The sequence below is a fragment of the Scardinius erythrophthalmus genome (genome assembly GCF_964197995.2).
Source record: "Scardinius erythrophthalmus genome assembly, chromosome: 3".
Classification (NCBI taxonomy): domain Eukaryota; kingdom Metazoa; phylum Chordata; class Actinopteri; order Cypriniformes; family Leuciscidae; genus Scardinius; species Scardinius erythrophthalmus.
In genome coordinates this window covers 19,109,880-19,134,512 of record NC_138223.1, presented here as the reverse complement: position 1 = coordinate 19,134,512, position 24,633 = coordinate 19,109,880, and the positions used below count along the sequence as shown (strand labels likewise).

General features: G+C 37.7%; 1 protein-coding gene across 2 annotated transcripts in view; it reads left to right on the top strand.

Moving 5' to 3' along the window:
• Positions 1 to 24,633, top strand: part of LOC308688309 (uncharacterized protein) — a 94,299-nt gene that overhangs the window by 21,759 nt on the left and 47,907 nt on the right. For both annotated transcript variants that reach the window (XR_014029871.1, XM_081361289.1), the window contains exon 2: positions 16,321 to 16,376. The gene's annotated coding sequence lies outside the window, so the exon portion shown is untranslated. The remainder of the gene's footprint in view (positions 1 to 16,320; positions 16,377 to 24,633) is intronic.

Sequence of the window (24,633 nt, the reverse complement as noted above, 5' to 3'; positions counted from 1 at the left end):
GATAATGTACAGTTAATATACTATATACTGAGTCTTCAATATACCTCCGCTTCATATCTTAGACTGAATATGAAGCTTGACTGTGACGTTTTGTCCCTCAGAACACTTTCAGATAAGAAAGCCACTAGAACTTTACATGGACCCTAATAATCCAGTTGTAATCAGACTACTAGCACAGTCGGAATAGCAGTCACATGTAATAACGTCAGTCGGACTGAATTGACCAAATCTGGTAAATTTCGTTTGAATTGTAGGGGGTGGTTTAAACCTTTTCTAATCTGATTGAGAGGATATTGATCGGATTGAAAATCATGTGCAGTGACGTAGAAATTGTGTGATGACGCATGTATGCAAGGATTGAGCTGCTGTTGTTGTTGAATGAAGTGTCATAAATGACTGTAGTGTCATTCTAAACTTTCCCTTCCACTCATTGTCTGTGAATTTGAGCAGGACAACATCCCACCAGTCCACGGACAACAAAAGGTGTCCATGTAGCTACTGATTTCTCATTTGATGCCACATTTTTCACAAAGCAGAATGAAAAAACACCAAGATCCCACACCTATGGTCCTCTGGCACGCTCTTATTTCTGACTAGATAAGACACATCTGACACCTGTATGCAAACCACAGTTGCCATGGCAACCAGGCCCCCAACACTTGATGTACTCTTGATTTCCTGTGGGACTTCACGGCTTTGTAATCAACATGGGAATCTGTGGTACCTTTGCTTCCTCTGAGAAAATGGTTTGATTACACTGGAGAAACACTGGAGATGTAGTGAATTGTAATTTTATTTTTAGCAAATCCACTGGTTCAAGGCGTTCTCTGTTGATTTTTGTTCAGTTGTACTCCAGGTTTCCGATTCAATTGAACACTCAAAGTAAGACCTTCAAGGTTGAGTTTGTTGCTTGATGTTATTTTATTTGCTGTGGAGTTATTCAACACTGACGCAAGTAACTAACTAACGCAACAGAAGCTGACCATTTTTACAAACTTAAGGGATTTTTTTTATTTATTTTTATGCTGTTTCGTAGATCAGTGTATCTCAACTTGCAGGCTGTGAACCTGTTACTAATGTAAGTGTTCTTGACAGTTTAGAGATGTATCAAAATCATGTCACTTAATAGAAACTAGCCAAAATAGACAAATGAACAGATTGAACAAAACCATGAAAAACCTATGTGAGGTCAAAGAAAATGCATCCCAGACTAATAAATATGGGTAATAAATCCCATGGAATAAACACGTATTATACACTATATTATTATACATGTATTATTTTATTTTTTTACAGTATAAACAATTGGATTGTCAGTATAAAATCTGGGCCCTGATCTAAACCAGTTGAGAACCACTGCCATAAATCACTTCAGGCATTTTTAATGTAGAGCCTACCCCAATAATTTCAACCTCACTATCATTCATTATGCATTGTGATACTCATTGCTAAACGATGTAAAATGTTTTTAGTGACCCTATCAGACTTTCTGGAACAAACAAAATTGCTTCGGTGTCAGATGCAGATGCTTGTGCTTTTATTGTCGGAGGCTAATATCTGAGTAGAGGCCATCAGCCTGACTTGGGCACTGCTTCAGTCCCAACAGGCCACTTGGGGCCAAGATCAGTGAATGAATGGATTTGATTGGGCTTGACCACAGGATGCGGAGAAACTCAGCGAGATTCTCCAAACTGTCCGTTTACATTAAAGCAAGAATTTAATGAAGCGTTGGGTTTATGTCTACATAGTCATTGTATGGTTCCTCTCCTCTGGAACTGTTGATCTCTGGAGCATTTGTTGAGTATACAACCAGAACCTGCAGCACCAAAATCCCTTTCAGGCAAGTCATTTCACTCAGCGGCCATCTTTGAAACGCCTCTCAGGCAGCTATTTCAGTCATGCAAGGGCAGCTTCTTTCTCTCTGAATGGGGGTACATAAAATCCTCCAAAGCTGTTCACCAAGCTTACAATTAAATTTCACTTTTGAAATCACCAATGAAATCTGGCAACAACTGTCTCATAAATTTTGGTTATTAAAAGCTCAAATCATGACAAAAAACTGCATTTTTCATGCAGCCAATGCGCATGTGCCGTCATAAGCATGCATCTCAGAACAATGACTGTTTCTATAACAACCAAAGCTTCTAACGGCAACTGCAGTGACGCAGTGACTTTATCAATTGGCGATTGGCTCTTTTACTTAGAACAAGGCGGGACTTATTCCGCCATATTGCATATTCCACCTCCCATTCATAGTAATACGAGTGCACTGTCTTTGTATATCTTAAGTCCATGGCGGCACTCAGAACAGCAGATGAGAGTTCAGCTGAATGAATGCAAGTATTAGTTGTACATCAGACATCAGGTTAGTGTCTAGACCGCAGACAGTAGGGTTTGCAGTGTCTATTCCCACAGTTCTCCTTTCCCAATCAGGACCACATTGGACAATGAGCACCAGTGTGTGTCCAGTGATCTGGGGAGGGTTCTCAAAAAGCTTTTCGTCTGACCGTTCTACCTTTCCTCAGAGCACTGAAAGAAACCCCTGTTCTACTGTAGAGTGAGAAAGAGACGGACCGATTCAGAGGAGACTGTCTGACTTTGAAAGGTGCTTCGTCAGGATATGAGTGTCTTAAGATTAAGACCGACACGAGCGACTGCAAAAACATCTGTTCTGAAACCTAGTGAAATGCCCTGCTGTCCAGTTTGTAGGCATTCTGTACTTTATTGGACAGATGTACTCTAAACACATACATATTTTACAATGGTGTTAAAGGCCAAAGCACTGTATACTCTGGTTTTTGGCTAGAATCACTCCCGGTACGGTGAATAGCAAAACAGCAGTGCCTCTCCAAAAACCAGGATGGGAATTGTTTGATTTTTAGACCGTTTACAGTCAGGGAAACGGCACGTTACGAGCAGCGTTACATCACTGTTCGTACCTCAAGTCTGTGGAAACACGTGGCCAGTTCGCGATAGGCTTCAGTTCACCTGGCTGAGAACAGGCTCTGGCTTCAGAATGCAAACTATTGTGGAAAAGGCCTATCAGGGGGTTGAACTCAAGAACTGTATCAGTCCAATTTGTGAATCGTTCAGACCATCTTTTTGAACTAAACCAACAGATTTGATTTAAAACAACTATTTGTTCACAAACTGTACAACTATTTGTCTCATGATTTTGCAAAGATCAAGGCAGGGTATCAAGATGTGTAGTGAATAATGAACTAAGTTTGGGGTCTGTTTTCTCGCACAAAGCTTGCATATGATTACAAAAGTTCTGGAATATAGAACACAAGTGAATTATGGGCCACTTTTATGATTATAATTTTTTTTTTTTTCTTCAATTGCTGTACAAAATCTACAATGACAAGTGTATATGACACAATTTTCATAACAGGATGAACATCAATGCTCATAAAACTGCTGATGCAGAGTCACTTCTTTACATCAGCTGTTTTGAGCAGACGGTGCAATTTCCCAGCAATCAGCCCTGGAATTTGCTCAAGCTTTCCTCCATGTTATCTTTCTTATTTATCTGAGCAAATGTCTGAGCAATCTTCAGCCTTGCTCACTTGCAAGATGCTTTAAACTTAGGAGACACTGTCTTGCATTTCATCCACTGAAATTGGTCTCCCTCACCGTGGTGGAAATGTAATATAGCAACACCCCCCACCACCTTTCACTCCCTCTGTCTCCACTTAGAGTTTTAGGGGAACTGATGACTAGCTGTTGATAGATTTAAGAACAATGGAGGCTTTCCGTTTTGCGAATGTCTCTGAGCTGTACTCTGGGACTACCTCTTTGTGCGCGCTGCCAGTAGGGCTGCACGATTTGGGCAAAATGTCATTTTGCGATTATTGAGGTCAGTATTGCGATTATAATAAACAAATGATTTCATATGTGAACCTGCTTGGTTCTCAGGTAAAATGCTCAAAGAGATTAGTGATAATGCTGAAATGTGGATTTCTCAACTCAAACTAGCAACAACTAAATGCAGTGTTTTCAAATAAAATTTTTTTTTTTTTTTACAAAATTAAATAGTGACATCTTTGCATTATTGTAAACTTGTTATTGCCTCAATTGAATAGTACAATAGTATTAAATAAATGTCATATTTACATGTGCCCTTACTGTCTAACAAGTAGGATACAGAAATATACAGAAAAGTTATCAAACAGTCTGCACTGCATAAATTCTAAATTAAATATAGAATAATCCTTATTAAAGCTACAAAAGTTCTTTAGTCAAAAGCAGTGAGTAATTTTCTCTGTTCCCTTTGTTCTTTGATTAACTTTACTTGACAGAAAGCTTTATTGGCTGCTGTCTCTTTAAGACCAGCCGCTGCTGACAGAGACACGGGTCTCACATGCTCTTCTCTTCTCTCACAACTCTTCACGTTCATTATAAGACTGCTCTTATGTTATGAAGATACTCGACAAAACGGACATTTTGGTATAATTATGTGTGTTATTGTTCATTCAAGAGCGAAAGAGAACTGTATTCTGGCGTGCTGTTTGTGCGCACGATACTTTCTGTGTCACTGCAGTCAGGACATTCACAGGCAGCGCGTAATTGACAACAATTAACGGATGCTGCGTTGATTGCGTTAAATATTTTATCAATATTTTAATCAATTTAACGCATTAACGTTGACAGCCTAAATTTATTTATTCCAGCATTTTGCGTCTCATAATTGCATAGGCTTGACATTGCGATTGCGATATGATTAATCGCGCAGCACTAGCTGCCAGTCATGGCCACGTTCAAACAGAATGTTTCATGGGCTTTAGTCTTTTTTTTTTTTTTTTTTTTTTTTTCTAAATTTTTAGTGATAAGTGATGTGTTGTGGTTCTCAAATGAAACATGCTAGTCTAATAAATGTGTGGCAGTAATAACGCTACGAAAAAAAAAAAATTTGCTTGACATTTTTAGTGGTGACTTTTGTAGCCCTTAAAGTTAACTATTATCGTTTGTGACATTTACTGATTATCTATAGAAATTAGATTTAAAAAATCCTTTAATTTGTTTTCTCATTGTTTTTTGCAAGTGAATCACTCTCGAAATGTGTAGGAAGGCAGAGAACAACTTTGTACAACTGTACAAGAAAAATCTAAAACTTTACAAAAGTGTATACAGTGATTTACTGTAGATTGGCTATTCATGCAGATGTCAAACACTCCAATGTTTTTTCTGGATTACAAAAACCTCCCACACTGTTGATATTTTGTTAGGGTTCGGGTATAGTGTCTCGCTTTCGTTTGTCATCTCCTTTTGACATGATTGTTCAGCAGTAGTTGCGCACTGCGTCGCTGTGGTCTTTCTCTGTTTTATGCCTGGTGGCAATCAGCGTTACGGAGCTAATCTCTAACCTATGTGTCAACCAGAAAGTTACTGGCACTGGATTTACTACATTATCTTTGTGTGTATTATTAACATGATATTGGTATTTAATTTTTTAAACATCACGGTTACCATTGTTGCGACACCCCTAATTTAAATCTTTCTTGAAAAAGGTTTTAAAAACCATATTAAACCAACATGAATATAAATGGTACATTTCAGAGAACTTGGCACATGCATTTATATTTTTTCTTTTTTTCTTTTATCAGGGGAACTCATGTCATTGACCTGTGTATTTGAAACGTGGTAGGTGTCAAGGTGTATCGTATCTGTTATTAAGTGCAGGCGTTTGCTACTGTGCACCTGGTTCCTTTTTGCCCACAGTCTACACAGGGAAAACAGACGGTAGAGTCTGTTTATTCATTTTCTCAGATCTAATGAAGACAAATGGCTTTTTGAGACTGCTGGCCCATCTGGATGGTGATCATCTCAGAGGAGGGAGATGATAAGATTACATGGAGAGTAAGAGACATGCACTTTCTCTCATCCCCATCTTTCCCAACCTTTTCTTCCTGTTTCTGACATCAGACTGTTGGGTTTGCGTCACCTCTACAATGTCTCTCTCATGGCCTGATAGAATGGATGAACATTTCTCATAGAGATGTGTGGGGCCCTTACAATAACGGTACAGTGGTAAAAGCATCTGGACCTCTCCCAGCCGTACAGCCATATGTTTAGCAAACTTTGTTCCTCAATGGGCTCTTTCTATTCTGTCGGCTGGCTCTGGCTTGAAATAAGAGATGGTCCAATGGAAATGGTCCATGTTATCTGCTCAGTCTATTACTTAATGCACTTCTGTGGTCTGTTAACTCTGATCTCGAGGTAGAAATTGTCTTGATAAACTCAACCAGCCCTTTCTAGTAGGAGGCAGTTAATGAAAGGTGATTGGTTAGATGTTTATGCCCTTTGAGGTCTGATATTGGTCCTTGAATATACAGTTTCAGATGGGATTTTTTCCTTCAAAATACATTTTTCTCAGTGTTTGACAGCTTGGATAGTTTCCCTTTCTGCATTTTGAGGGAAGTCTTTGCCTTTGAAATGGCTCATTTGGTTAATTTGAGTGTTTAGTCTTAATGCGGTATCATGCTAGCCAGCCTCTAAACAACTCTATTTTGGCTGAGATTGTCACACTTTGAGAATATTTTTGCTCACCATCTTCTGTCAGAGGTCTGTCACACTCACAGATTAAGAATAAGGATTTTTTTAAATTGTCATTTACAGATGCGTACAATTCACAGAAATGTAGTAATGTTCAGTAATGGGCATTTCTATGGTAAAAGTAAATTTCTCTTATGGTCTGCGGAGTCCATTGAGCTGCAATGCATTTTGTTGGTTTGTGTTCTTGGTTGTTCTTGCTTTTCTCTTAATTCCATAGATTGGACAAACAAATGGAAATCTTCCCCAGCAGTCTCTATATAAAAACAAAAAAAAATTATATATATATAGATATAGATATATAGATATAGATATAGATGTATATGTATATAGATATATATAGATATATGTATATAGATATATATAGATATAAAAATATATATTTATTATTATTATTATTTTTTTTTTTGAAGAAGAAGAAAACCCAAAGTTTAAGTTTCACAATCTATAGCTTGGTTTATATTCTGTGTAATGTAATTTAAAAGACAATAATGGATGTAATTACGAGAACATGCATCTTGAAGACAATTTGTTGGATTTCCAATCAGGCACTGCACGGAGGACCTGTTAAGTTCTATTAGCCTGTGGAATCACAATTGTTGTCAATGCACACCTACTCCTGCTGATTCTCCAACTATGTTAACGAGTAAAGAAATTGGCTCGTGGAACCCTGGCCTTAGATTTAGTGATTCTCCTTTCATTTGTTAATAATTACGGCGTGGTTGATTCATTTTAACAACAAACCTCATATGTTAGGATGGACTGTTTCTTTTGTTGATGTACTGTAGAGTTCATAGAGTTATGTATTATATATACATTGAATTATGACGGCTAATGTTATTAGAGTTTCACCACAAGGGAGAAGTTGTATCATCTTTGGAATTCCTCCCTCCCTCTTTTGTCTCTCTCACTTTGTTCCACATTTTTTCTCCGTAACTGGAGTAGACACTTGCTGGCCCAACCCAACACTATCTGAACCTGAACGCACTGTAACCTGAGCCTAGTCGTGGATCTCTGTGGTGGACCTCATGGTGGAGCTGTGCCATGGGCCACATTGCTTGACTTTATCATTATATTTGTCAGGTTTAGCCTGCTCCTAATAAAAGCTCCCCTACTGTGCCGTTTTCAGATCAGGTACCCCACCCTAACCCAACAGTCTTATGAGAAAAACATGTCCTGGCTGCCTTGAACCAGAGAACCAACACCTCTATGAAGAGGAGCAGGACGGGTGGAGGAAACGAGAGCGCATTCTTTCTATGATTTATGAATGCTGTTCACCTCTCGCTTCTCCTGATTCACTTCCAGGTGCAGCCGTGCCAGCACTCCTCCTGTGCTTCTGATCGGGGAACAAGTTTGATCTGTACAGTGACACATTGTCAGACACATGGTATTGTGTGGTTTCTAATTCCTGTAATGGATTTGGGTTTGCTCTTTTGTTGTTTTATGTCTTGCAGTGTGATATTTGTTATTTCCTAGTGTAATTAAAAAGCACTAGTGCTTGTAAGTGCAATTTGTCTTGGTCCTCTGGCAGGTTTTTACATTAGTTTTAAATTAAATTTAGATTTGTTTAAAAAAAAAGAAGAAAAAAAGACGTGTACAGATTAAGAATATGGTGGTGTTTTTTTTTTTCTTTTTTCTCCTCCCCTCTGGTAGTGAAGTATTGTGCTTGACTCATTTTTTTTTTCTTCTGTAGAAGACATGCTTTTGATCTGTGTGGTCTCCAGATGTTGCGTTCAAGTCTTGGCCCACTGTCTTAAAGCCCACTGTGCCCACATACCTGCATTTAATAAGTTTATAAGTTGCTAACCGTTAGCCTCAGGATTTTGATTCATACAAAATTCCTGCCAAACAAAATTGTTTAAAGTAGGGCTGCTTGATAATGGCAACAATCCTCACGATTATTTTGGTCAATACTGTAATTATGATTATTTAACACTGTTATGAGCAGGCTATAGTTCTATACCAGAGCAGAATACTAGGATAACTAATGGAAGTAAAAAAAAAAAAAATAATCTAATTATTGAAAACAAGGAAACAGTCAATAATACAATAAAGGCAATAAAGCAAAGAACAAGCAATTGGACAAACACAATAGAAAAAATATTCAAATAAAAGAAAAAGTGCTTTAAGTTGTTCATGCAAGTATGTATTCAGCTAACAGCATACTACAGAAATTGAATAATCAAATGTAAAATAAAACACAGCATAGTCTTCACTTTAAGAAAGAATCTTGCATGGATTCCTATTAAAGCTACTAGTAATTCAAGCAAGAGCACTGAGTGATTTTTCTCATTTTCTTTAGTTTTTTTTCTGTAGACTGGAGCAGGTTTATTAGGATGCCGTCACTTAAGACCGAATGCACGGATCCAATATACTGTTAGGCCTACACATTCTATTTTCTCTCAACTGTTTATGTTCACTTAAGACTAACCGACTAGGTTTACGTGCATACTCGCCAAGCCTGACATTTTGACACATTTTTGCATGTAGCTTCCCTAACACTCCACATGGTTTATCGGATCTTAGTGGATCAAATTCTCAGCTATTCAAGCCAAGACTTGACACCCTGTGTAATACTTTGTGCATCCATGTATGTCCTGTCACCTGTGTATTCACTTGATATAGGAGCACAAAGATGTGCTCCCTTACAGAGGACTGTGATAACACGTCAGATGAAGAAAACCATGGATTACAGATTTCATACCCTTACAGGAACTCTTTGACAACCCTTTTCCCCTCCCTCTGCTGCACTCGCACTACCTGCTAAGGGTTTGTTCGAGTAAAAGAATAATGTGAACTAAACTGAGTTGAGTGTACAGAGTGTGAAACTGATAGTGAGGGAGTTGAATTCTCTGTGTTATAAGGAAAGACATAACAAAGCTTTCCATGAAATTGACCTAATTTCTTAAGACCTCTTGCATATTTCTTTAACCTTCACAACCAACATTTGGACTTGAACTTGAGTCTTGAATTTGATTCCATGTGATGAAATTCCTTCAAACTATCACACAAACCCAGATCCTGCCATCACATCTGGATTTTTTAGGTTTTTGGTTGAGAGAGGTGTGAATTCTTCTCTGGGGAAAAGTGCGGTGTCAATGTACTTGACCCAGACACCAAGTGTTGGTTACTCATTGAGAACCCTTGCCGGGGTGGCAAGGTTGCGATTGTGTTGCACTTATTGCTGCTCTTGCAAATCTAGACTACTTTGGCTGAGAATATTCCTCATAGACCTGTACATTTCAGAGAGGTGCATTCTCAAGTTACTTTTGGGACACCCAATCCTTCACAGTTGGAAAAAAAAAAGGTCATGTTCTGCCCATGTTCTCCCATTTCACTGGTAGCATTTGATTTTTCTTTTGCAATTAGGAATGCATTACATTTTTCGCCAATGCGATTTTCATGTCAACCGATAATTGACTGATATTAATTTATTATTATTGGCTAGTACTAATAGGCCTACTACTTTTATTTTAGTAATTATGTTACAAAATTGCATAGTGAATAGTGCAGATTACCTGTGATAGAACATACTTAGAGAGGTTGATAGAATGATTGTCCTGGTTTGGTGTTGGCTTTTTTTTTTTTGTCATGCCGGACTAAAATATATTATTTGTCTTTTAATGTTATTCCATTTTTTTTTTTGACTAATCTCTCTCTAAAGTTCCTCATTAGAGGTTATCTCAATTATGTTGATGGTATTTGTTCTCAGTGTACAGTATTGCTATGTGCTAAACTGATCTCTGCAAGTAGTTGGAAAGAGTGTTACATAGCTGCTTTCAAAGAACATGACCCTCTTTTGCCCTTTGTTTGAGAGTGTGCATGGGAACACAACATAACATCACTGGCCCAAGATTAGACGGGTGCAGTGTCACCACTGGAGGGTTCTGTTTCCCTCTTTGATTAGAGTTGGCAAAGCTCTCTGCACGTATGAAAGTGACAGTTTCAGCCAAATTGAAATGTAATTTGTCACAGCAAGAGTCAGTTGTCAGGGTCTTGAAGGCTAATGTTAACAGCAGCATGCTTTTATTTAAACGAATTGGCTTGGCTTTACTCAGTTTTTGCTGTGCAAATAGGCTACATGATTCCTTAATATAGTTATGTTCACACACAGTTTATTTACAGGAGTTACAACTGCCATCTATAACCAAACTCACACCCGTACATTTTTCAGGATGCATTCTCAGAAAATCTGTCTGTGTGACGGACCCGGAATGGACAACTAGTTGTCTGTCACGTCATACAGTGCGAGAGACGCTCTGTGCTGTACAAATGTGTTTCAACCGTTTTGCGGGATTTCATGTGTGGTTTGAGTAACTTGCAGTGACAGAGAAATTAGCTGTGTGTCATCTGAAGGTTTTAAATCCAGTCACTGTTCTCCACCAGGGCTTCTCAAGTCAGTTTTGTGTTCTACGTGCGACTCAAATTAGAGCTGGGCTATTTTTTTATAAAAAACTTTATTAGATCCCCCCCCCCCCCCATTTAAAACAAAATAACTGCAAACTGTAAATATATTTTAAAAATATATTTATTGTACTTAATTAAAGTGCTTCAACATAAACAAAATTGCAAAGGCAAACCCTTTCTCAACTGAAAAGTCACTGTGCAGTGTGCAACAAAGATGGTTAAAGTCCGCGTGAACCGGAAGTTGCAAACGACTTTTCTCCAGTGCTGTGACGTATTTCCCAGTGAAAAGGAATATTGAACAGAGGGCAGGGTTTTACTCTAGCGCTCCTCCTCTCCATCTCTGCTCATAACAGACTAACGGTTTGAGGGGAGGGGTTAAGCGTTTCCCAAACCAAGCTGTCAAACCTACGTCATGAGGGAAGGTCCTCCAATGCAGAGGGGAGGGGCATTTTCAGATTTTGATTAAAGATTACGAAGCCAAAAATTTTTAGCGCAATTTTCCCCCGGAAATTGCGCTTGTTAACTCATGATTTCTGTTCTGTGCGTCTGTGCGCACCAATCTTGCACTTCTATCTACTCCTCAACCAGACCACCTAGAGACTTCGGGTTTTCGGCATTATGTTAAGGAAGGTCTAATCTCGGGAACGCACAAAAAAATCCAGGAAAAGATTTACTATCTCTTAGTGTTGTGATCCCATGAGGTGAGAAAATTGCGCTAAAACACTCACCGAGTTTTTATTACTTGTTTTTGTGTGGATTGACTTGCATGGATGAATTGTTCACCACAAAACGATAAATTTAGGCAAACAAAGTAAATATGGTCAATTTTGATTTCATGTGGACTTTAAACATCCAAATTATTTATAATGAATTGGATTGAGCTAATAAAACAACAAAAAATCTTGAGGTAACTCATATGCCTGGTTCAGATTACACGATTTTTTTTTGTCTGTTACGATAGTCACTGTGTCAGATTACACGATTTTGACTCCTAAAAATCTTGTCATGTCGTGGACAAGAAACATGTCAGACTACACGTTGTTTTCCGACCAGTCATCGCGAGCCGTCTCACACACTCATTCACTTGCACATATACACAAGCTCACTCATAAAGCCTAGGCTACACACACACACACTCGCTCACACACACTCTCACGCCTCGTTCACACGGGGCATCAGCGTCAACGCTTCCCACTGACTTTGAATGGGTGACGTCAAGCGTTGCCGAAAAGAATTGTGGATCCGTCGGCGGCGCTTCACTGGCGTTCCTCGCGGCAGAAGTTGAGAATTTTTCAACTTCTGCCGCGAGCAACGCCAGTGAAGCGCCGCAGACGGAAACGTCACGGAAACTGATCCACTTGTCCGTGCGACACTTCTGTCGCGCCGCGCTCCACTATATTCCTATGGGTGACGTCAAGCGACTTTGTCGCACCCGCAAAGCATTCCGGGAAGATGGCGCTTCATTTGAAAAAGTGCTGCGCGTCAAAAAGCTGGCCGATGCCCATCTTTATGCAAATTAATTCCGTTAAACGCGGCGCGTCTATCCAATAGAAGTACAGCATATGGAGACGGAGGGAAGTCTCTCGCTGGTCCTCTGTTCTAATACGCTACATTTCCCGCTCGGTCAGAACCACGCCCATAGCGGTAAACGCCCTCAGTGGGGAGGCGTCGCGACACCACGCGACATTCGTGTCGGACAAGTGGATCAGCGCCGTCACTCGCGCGCCGTCGTCGTGGAGGACCGTTAAAAAATTAAACATGCTAGTCTTTTTGTCGTGATGTCGTGAAGCATCGAGGGCTGCGCCGCAGGGAGCGTGCTACGGAAACCCTGAAGGAAGATTTGGCGAATGCTAAATGTATGGTATTGTACGTTATACTGAAGAGGGGGAGAAAAAAAAATAAAAAAAAATCGATTTTTTGAAAATATGAATCGATTTGACCTACCAACTCTTTTTCCCCAGCCCTAACTCAAATGCTCCGCTCTCCAGCCAGATATAAAAGCTGCTGTCGGTTAATGAAGATTTGACAGATGAACTCGAGGCTTGATTGGACTCTTGTTGTATTACAAGTGATCATAAGACTTCCATGTTTCATGGACGTCACCATCTTTGATATTACTTTGAACACTGCTAAGAGAAAATACGGGCTTGACTCCTGTCACATTCATACAGACAATATTCAAGACTCTACTGTAAGTTGCTGTTTGAATGGGACTGAGACTCACACCTGTAAGTAAATGTGATTGACATTCCCAAAAACTGACAGCGTGAACGTAGCCATAGTCTTGAATGAGAAGTGCATATTTACATGTCTTGTCTTGTGTTTGCACCTGAGCTGGTGTGTTTGTTAGAAAGCTCTTATATGGATTGGAGTGAATATTCTTTGGAATTGTGTCCACAGATTAATAATTTACAGTGAAATTACAGAAGAAAATGGGGGCAATTTTGAATTCCATGTAAACTTTTATTTAGCCATGATCTCGGTTTAGAAAACATTCTTTTCATGTGTATGAGCACCACTGTCACACTTGGGCAAACTTTCTACATGTCTGAACAGTAGCTTCTCTTAAATGCAAGTCTGAATCATTTTACTGAATGCATTTGGAAGCTTAAACTGATTCACAGATTAATCTAAAGTCCACATGACATTCATTTGTTTACTTTAGTTAGTTTACTTCTGTTTTATTTTTTATCATTTAGGCTAATTGAATTTATATTTTAATGACTTTTTAAATAAAGCACTATTTACGGCTCTATTTTTTCACCCATCTTAGTTTGTGTGTCTCTTACAGTTTTGTTTTACGAACACTATCAGTTTGACTGAATTAAAAAAAAATTAACAAACAAAAATAAAGATTTACTTGTGAATAGTTCATTTCACTAAAGAAAATTTCAAATTTTGTCCAGTTAGAGAACTCATGTGGTGCATATCGAGATGGCAGCCCATAGCAGCTGTACTGAACTCTTTCTAAAAGCAGGCTGTTATCCAAAGACTGTTCTTTTGTTTGTCTCATCTAATATTAATCACTCTTGCCCAATGCTGTCTCAACACCCTTGTTGTCGATTTTGTAAAAAGTTCTTGAGAAAAATCCTGGGAAATTGCTGTAGTTTCACTATGAGACACCTCTTCTAGGTGCCTGTTGATGGTCACGTCATCCAGTTTTGCAGTGCTATAGAGGTACACTACCCCCACCCCCCTCCCTCTCTAGTGTGTTTCTCATGTATTAAGCCAGCAGGAAGTTGCCTGTCCTCGTGTTACCTCTGGGATCAGAGTGAAAGAAGTTGAAATTCGGGTATGAAAACATTTATTTTGGTGAAAGTTACAATGAATGGTGTGTATGAGCTAGTTTCCTCTCTGTGGCCCCTGTGTTCTCAGGTCACGCCTACTGTGTGTTATTGAACAGCATCATGGAGTGCATTTCAGGTCATGCTTATTTTCTGTGTAGTCTGGACGTATGCATGCTCCTTCAGAGATCTCCCATGGAGTGCTGTGTATTTTTGTCGGCCAAAACCTGGAAACAATTTTAGCATTTTCGGTTCCAAAGCCAGTGTTTTTTTGATGGGTTTTTGGGTAAATGTCTGAAATAAGGTCTGTGGTTAACAAAAGCTCAAAATATTTTCATGTTTTATTCTATGACATTAAATAAATCTCTAATACCGCCTTTGAAAAATGTGTATGAATCATAACCTTTTGTTGGTCACATAACTTATTTTCTGCAATAATCCAGAATCATTTGGGTTTTTTGTTGATGCAACCAGGGTGATGCTTGCTTCTGGGTTGGCCTACAAAAATACGTCATCACTGCAGAAGTTTATATCAACACTGTCAAAATGCCTTATGTTTGACTGGAAAGGAAATGTCTTTTGGTTTTAAAAACGAGCACACCATGCCAAACTATTTGATGGAATACACACTCAGGCATTTGAAGTGAAACTTGGCTTAAAGGGATAGTTAGCCAAAAAATGACAATTCTGTAATTTACTTGCTCTCAAGTTGTTCTAAACCTGTACGAGTTTCTTTGTTTTGTCAAACACAAAAGACGTCACGTGGGTAACCAAACAGCTGATGGTAGCCATTGACTGCCATTGTATTTTTTTTTCCACACTATGGAAGTCCATGGCTACCATCAACTTTTTGGATACAAACTTTCTTTAAAATATCTTCTATGTTCAGCAGAAGAAATAAATTCATACAGGTTTGGAATCACTTGAGGGTGAGTAAATGATGACAGTTTTCATTTGTGTAAACTATCCCTTTAATAACAATTGTTTATTTCCTCCATTGAGTCAGCTGGAAATCCTCTGTGTAATAATTTTTGATTATTTTTGGGGTTTTGGCGGTCTTCATTCTAGAGGTCTAGTCTAGATCTTAAGTCTTAAATTGTGTAGTGACAAAATGACCAGAATTCCTCCACCAACATGGGCTTTGGTGACTGATGGCAGTGTGATGTGGTAGTGTTCAGTGACTTTGTTTTTAACGTTATTTAAATGAGCAGCCACTTAAGGCGACTACCACAGGGCACCAGACTAACAATTTGAGCACAGTGTCACCGGTGCCACCACGTTCTACAGATTTCTCTATCATTTGTCTCTGGTTACATACATGGGTGTAATAAGTGATTCATGGAAAACTATCAGAAATTGTCACTATTCTGAGTGTGTTTCTTCAATGTGTTGATTATAGTTCAACTTTTTCATTTGTGTTAGGCCCGGTTTATATATTATCTATAAACGTTCCCTGTGGAATGTTAAAGTCGCAATGTACTGGAAGTAGCAACAGATCTTTTCTACCTATTGTGATGTACATCCAAGCTAAATATCAAAAAAGAAAAAAAATATTATATTTGTTGATTAGATGGAAGCATATGTGAATGCGAGCTTGGAGTTGATTTTTAAGAGGCTGGGATTAAGCAGGCTAAATGATTGGAGAAATTCAGCATGTCACCAATTTACAAAGTAAAAGATAAAAAAAAAAATACACATGCATGATTAATCCTTCACAATATGTTTTATATCATGCATGTAGAAAATGTCAATTTCATGTTGTTTTTTTAAATAGTAGCAATAAAAAAAAAATGTTTTTTTTTTAACAATGACTCTTGAGCTATGTCAAATTGAGCAGCCCAGCAATAATGTTAGTGTTAATGTTATATCCAATAGTGACCTATAGGTTTAATTTGAGAATGACAGTTAACAACACTTTCTAATCTTTGTTCTTAGAGATTGTGTACTAGTAATGAGGTATCTCAGGTTTTTACTTAATTATTTGGATAACATTTAAGCAGATGGGTTTTGTGTCTTTCCTTTATAAGAGCAAGAGGCAATGGGATGGTCTTTAATGCCTTCCTTCTCTTATTCACAGAGGTCAGAGGTGGAGAACCACACTTTAAGGACTCTCAGCTGCCAGACGTGTGAATCGTAAGTATCTTTATGATGTACACATTTTACCTGCAGTTACTGTAGAAAAACCTGGGTTCAGAACTTCACTATCGTTCGAAAGTTTGGGGTTGGTAAGATTTTCTGTTTTTGAGAGGGTCTTCTGCTCACCAAGGCTGAATTTATTTGATCAAAAATACATTATAAACAAATATTGTGAAATATTATTCAAATTTAAAACAACTGTTTTCAATTTTAATATATTTTAAGATGTAATTAATTAATTAATTAGCATTTACTTCAGTCTTCAATGTCCTGTGATCTAATTTGCTGATTTGCCGCTCAAGAAACATTACTTATCAATGTTGAAAACGGTTGTGCTACTTAATGTTTTTGCAGAAACCATGATGCGTATTTTTTACACTATTGTTTGAATAAAGTTAAAAAGAACAGTATTTATTTAAAATACATTTTTGTAACATTATAAATGTCTTTATAATTTGGTAGTGTACTTGTATGAATAGTGAATATTCATATTATTATTTTTGTGGTGTGCCAGAGATTAATTCGGCCTGTAACGTGCAACCGTTCCGCTTTGGTTTTGAGTTTGTGGGCAGTTTGGAGGCATTTAGACTCGATCAGCAAGTAGTGGTGGAGATTTCGAGCAGTCCATTCAGAGCACTTACCACCATTTGTTGTCTTCTCCCGGATATGATGGCCATACCATTGACAGGATGAAAGACAGGAGAAAGAACATAAAGGTGGAGACCCACCCAGCCACCCATTGTCCTTGGTGTTGAAGCAAGGAAGTGAACTTTCACACTTCCCCTCTTATGGCGGTTAAGACTCACTTTGTGCAGCCCTGACACTCTAAAAAGGTTTTTTTTGTGAGATGGGCAGCTTCATGTTCTGGGGTCCATGTTTGTTTTTGTGTGTCTGCATTCGCTTGGGGGGTGTTGTGTGCTTGGCCGGTCTTGCAGCTGGGTTAATAATGTATGTCTCGTCACGCTTTTGTGAATTAAAGGTAAACTGATATGGTGCAGAGGGGGCAGCTCTTTCATTGATGAATTTTTAAAGAGCTGCACTGCTAGAGGCCACTGGGCTGTTTATAATAGCTTGCTTTAAAAAGATGTTGAGCTGAGGGAGTCTGCGATAAATTGTAAGAGAAACGACAGGGGTAGAAAGAGGCTGACGGCCCCCTAATATGAAATGTTATATATCAGTGATGAATTATACATAAGCTCTGAACGCAGTGTGAGCTGCGCAATATGATTTGATAAGTTATATATTTTTTTAATCTGCAGACAGGACAAATTGGCTCAAAGAGTGTGAGTCTCAGAGGGATTCCAGCACATAGCCTAGTATGGACTGATCCAGTGAGAAAGGCTACATGAAATCCAAAATGACCCTGTGCTTCCTAAATAAATGCTGCTGGTCTTACTGTTTATGGTTTATCTGTGCTCATTATTTTAAATATTAAAGGGATAGTTCACCCAAACATTAAAATTCTGACATCATGCTCGCACTCACACTCAAGTAGTTCCAACCCTGTATGAATTTTTTTCTTCTGCTGAACACAAAAGAAGGTACTTTGAAGAATGTCTGAAATCATATATATATATATATATATATATATATATATATATAATTTTTTTTTTTTTTTTTTTTTTTTTTATACTATGGAAGTCAGTGGGGTCCCATATTCTTCAAAATATCTTCTTTTGTGTTCAGTAGAGGAAAGAAACTCATACAGGGTTGGAATAACTTGAGTAAATGATGACAGAATTTTCATTTTTAGGTGAACTAGCCTATCCTTTAAAAAAAAAGTACATTTCCCAAATTGTCATCAGTGTAATAACATTTCCCAACTACATTCCTGCTGATATAACCATGGCCAGATGGGGGAAAAATACAAAGTGCCAGTCTCCCAGTAAACATCATAAACAAACATTCCCATATCAAATCCACAAATTAACCAAATTAACATTATTATTATATTATGTTATACAATCTAAGTATTGCTTCACCAAGAAATGTCTCATTAAAAAAGTATTGTGAATACAGTTTCATGTCGTCTTACACCACATATGCCAAAAGCGAATTGTGCTATATTTAATATGCTGCATATCTATGCATTTGTATTCTATATATGCATATAATAGACATAATTGTTATCTATATATTTAGATATGTGTGCAATCATACATTTGCTGATGCATGCATATACAGTATGTTATATTATATTAATAAAGGGACCATAAATATTTTTGAAAATAATCTTAGTTGTTCTCTGACAACTATAATTTGGCAAAGTAAGTTTATTTATATAGCACATTTCATACACTATGGCAATTCAAAGTGCTTTACAGAAAGGAATTAAAATAATTACAAAATAAAAACAAGGAAAATTAAAACGGTTATAAAAGTAATTAAAAGAGCTATATGATACAGTTATAAAATGAATTAAGAGTAAAAAGATGATGCGTAGATAAACTTCTCATCTGGCAAAACACCGGTGTCTCATATTTTTCACAACGCCCAGTTTTCCCTTGGTGATTACACTGTGTCTGTGGTGTTAACTAAATTAACTAAATGGTACAAATTCTTAAAATCTCCTTGAATGAAAAACTGTTCTTCAGATACAATGTGTATCACGTATACTCGGATCAATCAGGAACTAAAATAAATATTCACTAAGCACCAAATGCGAAGTTTCATAGTGTACATTCAATTCTATTAAAAAACAACTATATGAGCATTTTCCATAGAAAGCATGTCACTTTCAAGCAAAGCTTCTCACTCAGTTTACATCAAACCAGGTCATAAATCACTGCCATAGAGCAGTGGGTGTTCCATTATGGTCTTGCTTTATCAGTTATGCTTTTACATAAATATCTTATGAATGGTGTGAGAAGATGCTTTTTTGTCTTGTGGAAACGTTTTTAGCTACATCAAAACCCGTCCAGATTGTCTTGAATCACTTACACAACTCCTCACACAGACCAGAGTCTCCATCGTGCAAGTCTGACTTTCAAACTCTAAACCTCTGCAGTGTTTCCCTTTCATTTAGACTGTTCTTCTATTCATTCCTCTTTAATAATTCAAGCTCTCTCTGTGTGGTTCACAGGAGAGGCCACTGACGGCAGCCATTTAGTCTGCACGACTCCATCGTGCTTCAGTCCAACTGTCCATTTTTAATCATCTTTAACCCCTACACCACACCACCTCACTTGTCAGTCCAGCTTTGACCCGTCTGTGTGTCATGGATGAGACGTTTCTGTTCTGTCTGTTGTCCCAGTTGTTCTGACATCAGCTTGTCTACATCCTTTGTTCTCAAGAAGACAAGTCTTCAGGGTTTTTTCAAATGAGTTCATTTCTCAGGGTCTTTACAGTAAATGTGATGTAAGATCCATGTAATTCGACTTTAACTATGGTGTAAAAACAAAATGCATGGCTATTCATCTTCATGACTTTATCTGGTAGAGAGAGCAGTGAAAGACTCTAGGGTGAAATTCTCAGATACACTCGTTTCTCAATTTTTCTCAGAACTCTTAAACAGCAAAAACTGTTTTCAACATTGATTAATAAGAAATGTTTCTTGAGCACTATATCAGCATATTAGAAGGATTTCGAAATGTGATTTTCTTGTAAAATGATTTAAACTTTGTTCATCAAAGAATCCTGTGAAAAAAAAAAAAAAAAGGATGTCCATAAAAACATTGATTTAATAATAATAAAAATATTGAGCACCAAATCAACATATTAGAATGATTTCTGAAAGAGCATGTGACTCTGAGGACTGGAGTAATAATGCAGAAAATTCAGCTATATAAAAAGATTTATTTTGAGGTAATTAAGCAAAACTTGTTCTGAACCTGGAATATTATTTTAAGGCACCGTTGGAATGTTCTGACACGGCAGCTATTTTTAGATCTAAAAATACCCAACAATGCTTTCTAGCTCATTAGATATCTCCTTCCAGTCCATTGAAAAATGCCCAGTTTTACGCCGGTCGGTATTCTCATTCACGTTTCGGAAGCGCTGCTTGAAAACAGGAAATACATTCAGTGAACAGCAGTTAGCCCACCCTGCCTGGTTGTTGTGGTGACAGGAAGCTAGGATTTCAAGCTGGAGAGCCTGTGCTGGGCGTTGTTACCATGGTTACAGCGTGCTTGGTTCAGAGCCCCACTAGAGGGCAGTGTATGCAGATACATGCAGGTGCTTGAACAGAGTGCGCCCGTGTGGGCAGGCAGTACTGTATTAAAATCCCTCATATACTTTATTATTCCTGTCACCACTCTTATGCAAATAAATCTTCCACTGCTTAACATACAGACTCAATTAAAACTGGACTGATCATTTCTACTCTTATTGTTGTTGTTTTTTTAAACTTTCTACTTTTATAAATATTTCATATGTAATATTTCTATATAGTTGAGGTTGCTCTTTTCTTATGTCCATTTATATACAGTAGTGGCCAAAAGTGATCTTCGGAGGGAATATTTGTTCAGTTAAGCTACTGCTATGCCATCAAAATAGAAGAATTTTTTTATACATGTTTTAAATATGAGGGAAGAACAAAATACTAAACTTTAAGGATTTATCTGACAAAATTCGAAAACTACAGCTACAGGTTTTAGTTTGCTACGTAAAAAAATGCACAGGAAAAACAAAAAGCTCAGAGGCAAAAGCAAACTTTGACTACAATAATCAGTTATTGATATTTTGTTGGGTCTCTCTTGTTTTTGCATGTATTCATAATTTCTTTTTATGACAGCTTGGCCAAAAGTTAGGTATGACAAAATTTGGCATGTTTTATCGCTTTATCACAAATAAAACCATTCACTCCGAACACAACTATACAGTATGCTTACAAAATCTTTAAAAAAAATTTTTTTTTTATATGAAGGGTGAAGATGTCAATTTTCCTAGTCTGGCCACTACTGTATATTTAGTCTATTACATATTAACATATTTTATTTATTCTATATACATATTTAGTGTATATTACATTTAATTTATGTTCTCAATAAGGCTGCATTATCGTTAATAATATTATTCTCAATGTTGAAAACAGTTGTTGCTATAAATGGTTTTTTTTTTCAACCGTTTTATTAAATATAATTTTAAAAAGAATTTGGATCAATTAAATTTGATTTGTATAGCTCTTTTCGGATTACACATTTTCAAAGCAGCTTTACAGAAAATCATGATTTTAATGTTTATAATATAATATCTTAATTTATTCATGCCTTAGTCACATAAAAATCTTTTGTATGAATGCCTTTACGGTCACTGAGTAATTTGCTGAATACATGAAAATATTACTGCCCTCAAATCGGTCTATTTTTCTTCATTATTGCATTAGGTTGTGTTTCAAGCACATTTTTACTCATCATGCTCTCACCATCTGTCTTGTTTAACTCACATTCTTTCTTTACTATGACAGATGTTAAAAGTGTGAATTATTGTACTTTTAAAATTAAACAGTACAACACAAGGAACCGTGTTGATATTTAGCAAATACCAAAATATTTCCAAGCAGGGACAACCGTTGCATGTCTAAGCTACACTCCGTGGTTTTGAGCAAATTTATTGAATAAATGATTCAATGACTCTGTCATAAAGACAGTCACTTGTTGTCACCTACAGGCATAACTATGTAGTCAAGTCAACTTTATTTATATAGCGCTTTTCACAACACAGGTTGTATCAAAGCAGCTTCACAGTAATAAATTAGAACAATACATCAATGTTTGTTTCTAGTGGAACGTCTACGTTTGGTAATGCTGATCAATAGTATTGTTGATTGATTAATTCAATTAAATATCCCCAAATATCCCCAACTGAGCAAGCCAAAGGCAACAGTGGCAAGGAACCGAAAAACTCCATTAGGTGACCTAATGGAGAAAAAAAAAACCTTGGGAGAACCCAGGCTCAGTCGGGGGCCAGTTCTCCTCTGGCGTTTATGAAGTAGAGACCGGATTTAACTGTAAGATTAAAATATTATATGAATGCCTGGCTGAAGAGATGCGTCTTTAATCTAGTTTTAAACTGGGAGAGCGAATCTGAGCAACGAACAGTATCAGGAAGGCTATTCCAGAGTTTTGGTGCTAAATGTGAAAATGCTCTCCCTCCTTTGGTGGATCTGGATATCCTAGGTATGACCAGAAGCCTCGAATTTAGTGATCTTAAAGAGCGCGATGGATTATAGGGCGATAGAAGATCCGTTAAAGGGGTCATATAATGCCATTTTTGTACAAGCTAATATGATTCTTTAGGGTCTAAATTAAAAGTTTGTAATATACTTTAATTAAAAATTCTCATTAGTATTGTAAGAAAACACTAATTTTACCTGGTCAAAAACAGCTCTGTTTTCAGCACGCCGTTTCAGTGCATGTGTCTTTAAATGATAATGAGCTTTGCTCACCCCGCCCCTCTGTTCTGTGGGTACACCGTATTAGACATTCTCTGACTGTATCTAACACAATAACCACGTGTTATTCGTTATAAACGTGGGATTATGAATTATATTGAGAACGTCGTACATAGAAAACATGCCGTAAAGTACCCTGAGTGTAAACCTTAGACGCATTCATCATGAAGCCTGCAGTAAGGTTTGCAAATTTCGCAAAGATTAATATAAATACGAATATAAAGGTTAATAAAACATTACACTCACATCTTCTGGAGGTTCAGCAGGAACACGTTGGTACCGATCCGTTTTTTTCTCGTTTGTGAAGCTGTCTGGTGTGAAATGATTCGCGCAAACATGAAAGCACAGACGATCGTGGGGAATCCCCGTGAGGGAATCCCCGCGTCAATCCTTTGGGCATATCGCTTCAAAAACAAAACTCAGCCACTGCTTCTTCAACGGCTCGGATTTAGGAACATCCAAATGACTGCTGTGTTCCTTATTACATCTAAGAACAGAACACCACAATCGCTTAGACGCCATTCTACTCCAGCATATCAACAATGGCGGACTACTATGACGACGGCTGTCACAGCTCGCTCAGGGCGGGTCTTGTGTTGAAACACGGCTGTCAATCACAATAGCGGGAGGGGCGTACGATCTTATGACGTCACAATATCGAACGGCTTGATTTCAGAGATGGTCAAACATATAAGGAGATTAAAACAAAACCACTGGATGGATTTTTATCATGATAGGATGGTTGTGTACAGGCACTGCCAACAGACATTTCAGTGCAATCAACTTGTAAAAGTGCATGTACCATTATATGACCCCTTTAAATAAAATGGAGATAAGCCGTTTAGGGCTTTATAAGTCAGTAGTTATAAGTCACTAGCCGTTTAGGGCTTTATAAGTCAGACTTTCTGCAGTATGTACTGCAGAAAGTCACTGAAACCCCATCTTTACATTGTTATATTCACTATAGTTACATACAGTATTTCATTTTATTATAGTGAGGCAGTATATTTGTTATTTTAAACCCTTTTTGCTTTCTCATTGTTTTAGTCACAAATGATCTACCTGCCACCTAATATCCTGAAATATTGTCGCTGTCTGTGATGCTGTGAAATCGATCAAGCTTCTAATGACTGTAAACCCGTTTAAGTTTAATCCTCATTAACTGGCAGCGTGCAGTCGTAGATGAGAGAGCAGCAGAGACGTTAATGAAATACCTATCTGTAACAAACTTAAGGAGAGGAGAATATTGAACGTTGTGTTCTTAAAAATCACTACTTTTTAAATGGAAATGGATGCGATTAGTATCGCAGTTGGTATTTTTCCCCAGGCCTGAACATGAATTGGAAAAGCTGTCTCAACTTTGAGAGAACCTTTTAAACTTAACTTTAAGCACTGAATAATTTTCGCAATTGAGAGAGGATGATACAGTATGTTGTTGTGTTTTGCATATAAATTAGTTTGTATGAGTGATCGCCGATTCTGAATCCACACATGATTTTGCTGTGGTGTTAGGAGCATGAGGCCATGAATCTTCATATAGGCGTGTGATTGTGTCTCAGTTCGTGCAGGTGTTCGGATGACTCACTTTGGCTGCAACATATTGGCACCGTCAGTCTAATAAATGGCAGGTAATGATCCCCCCTCTGCTCTTGGCGCTCTCTTGCTGTTGAGTCGCCTCAAACCACTCGTTTTGATGTTGGCACTAGCAGGTGTGCTTTCATGCCAGCCAGAATACCAGCTGACTGTTAGACTGAAGCTACCCATTCATGCAATTTTGGCACAGGCAATTAATCAAGGGAAATCATATCACGGAAGCTTAGAAGCTCATCTTGTTAAAAAAGGAATTTGTCTGTGGCTTTCTTA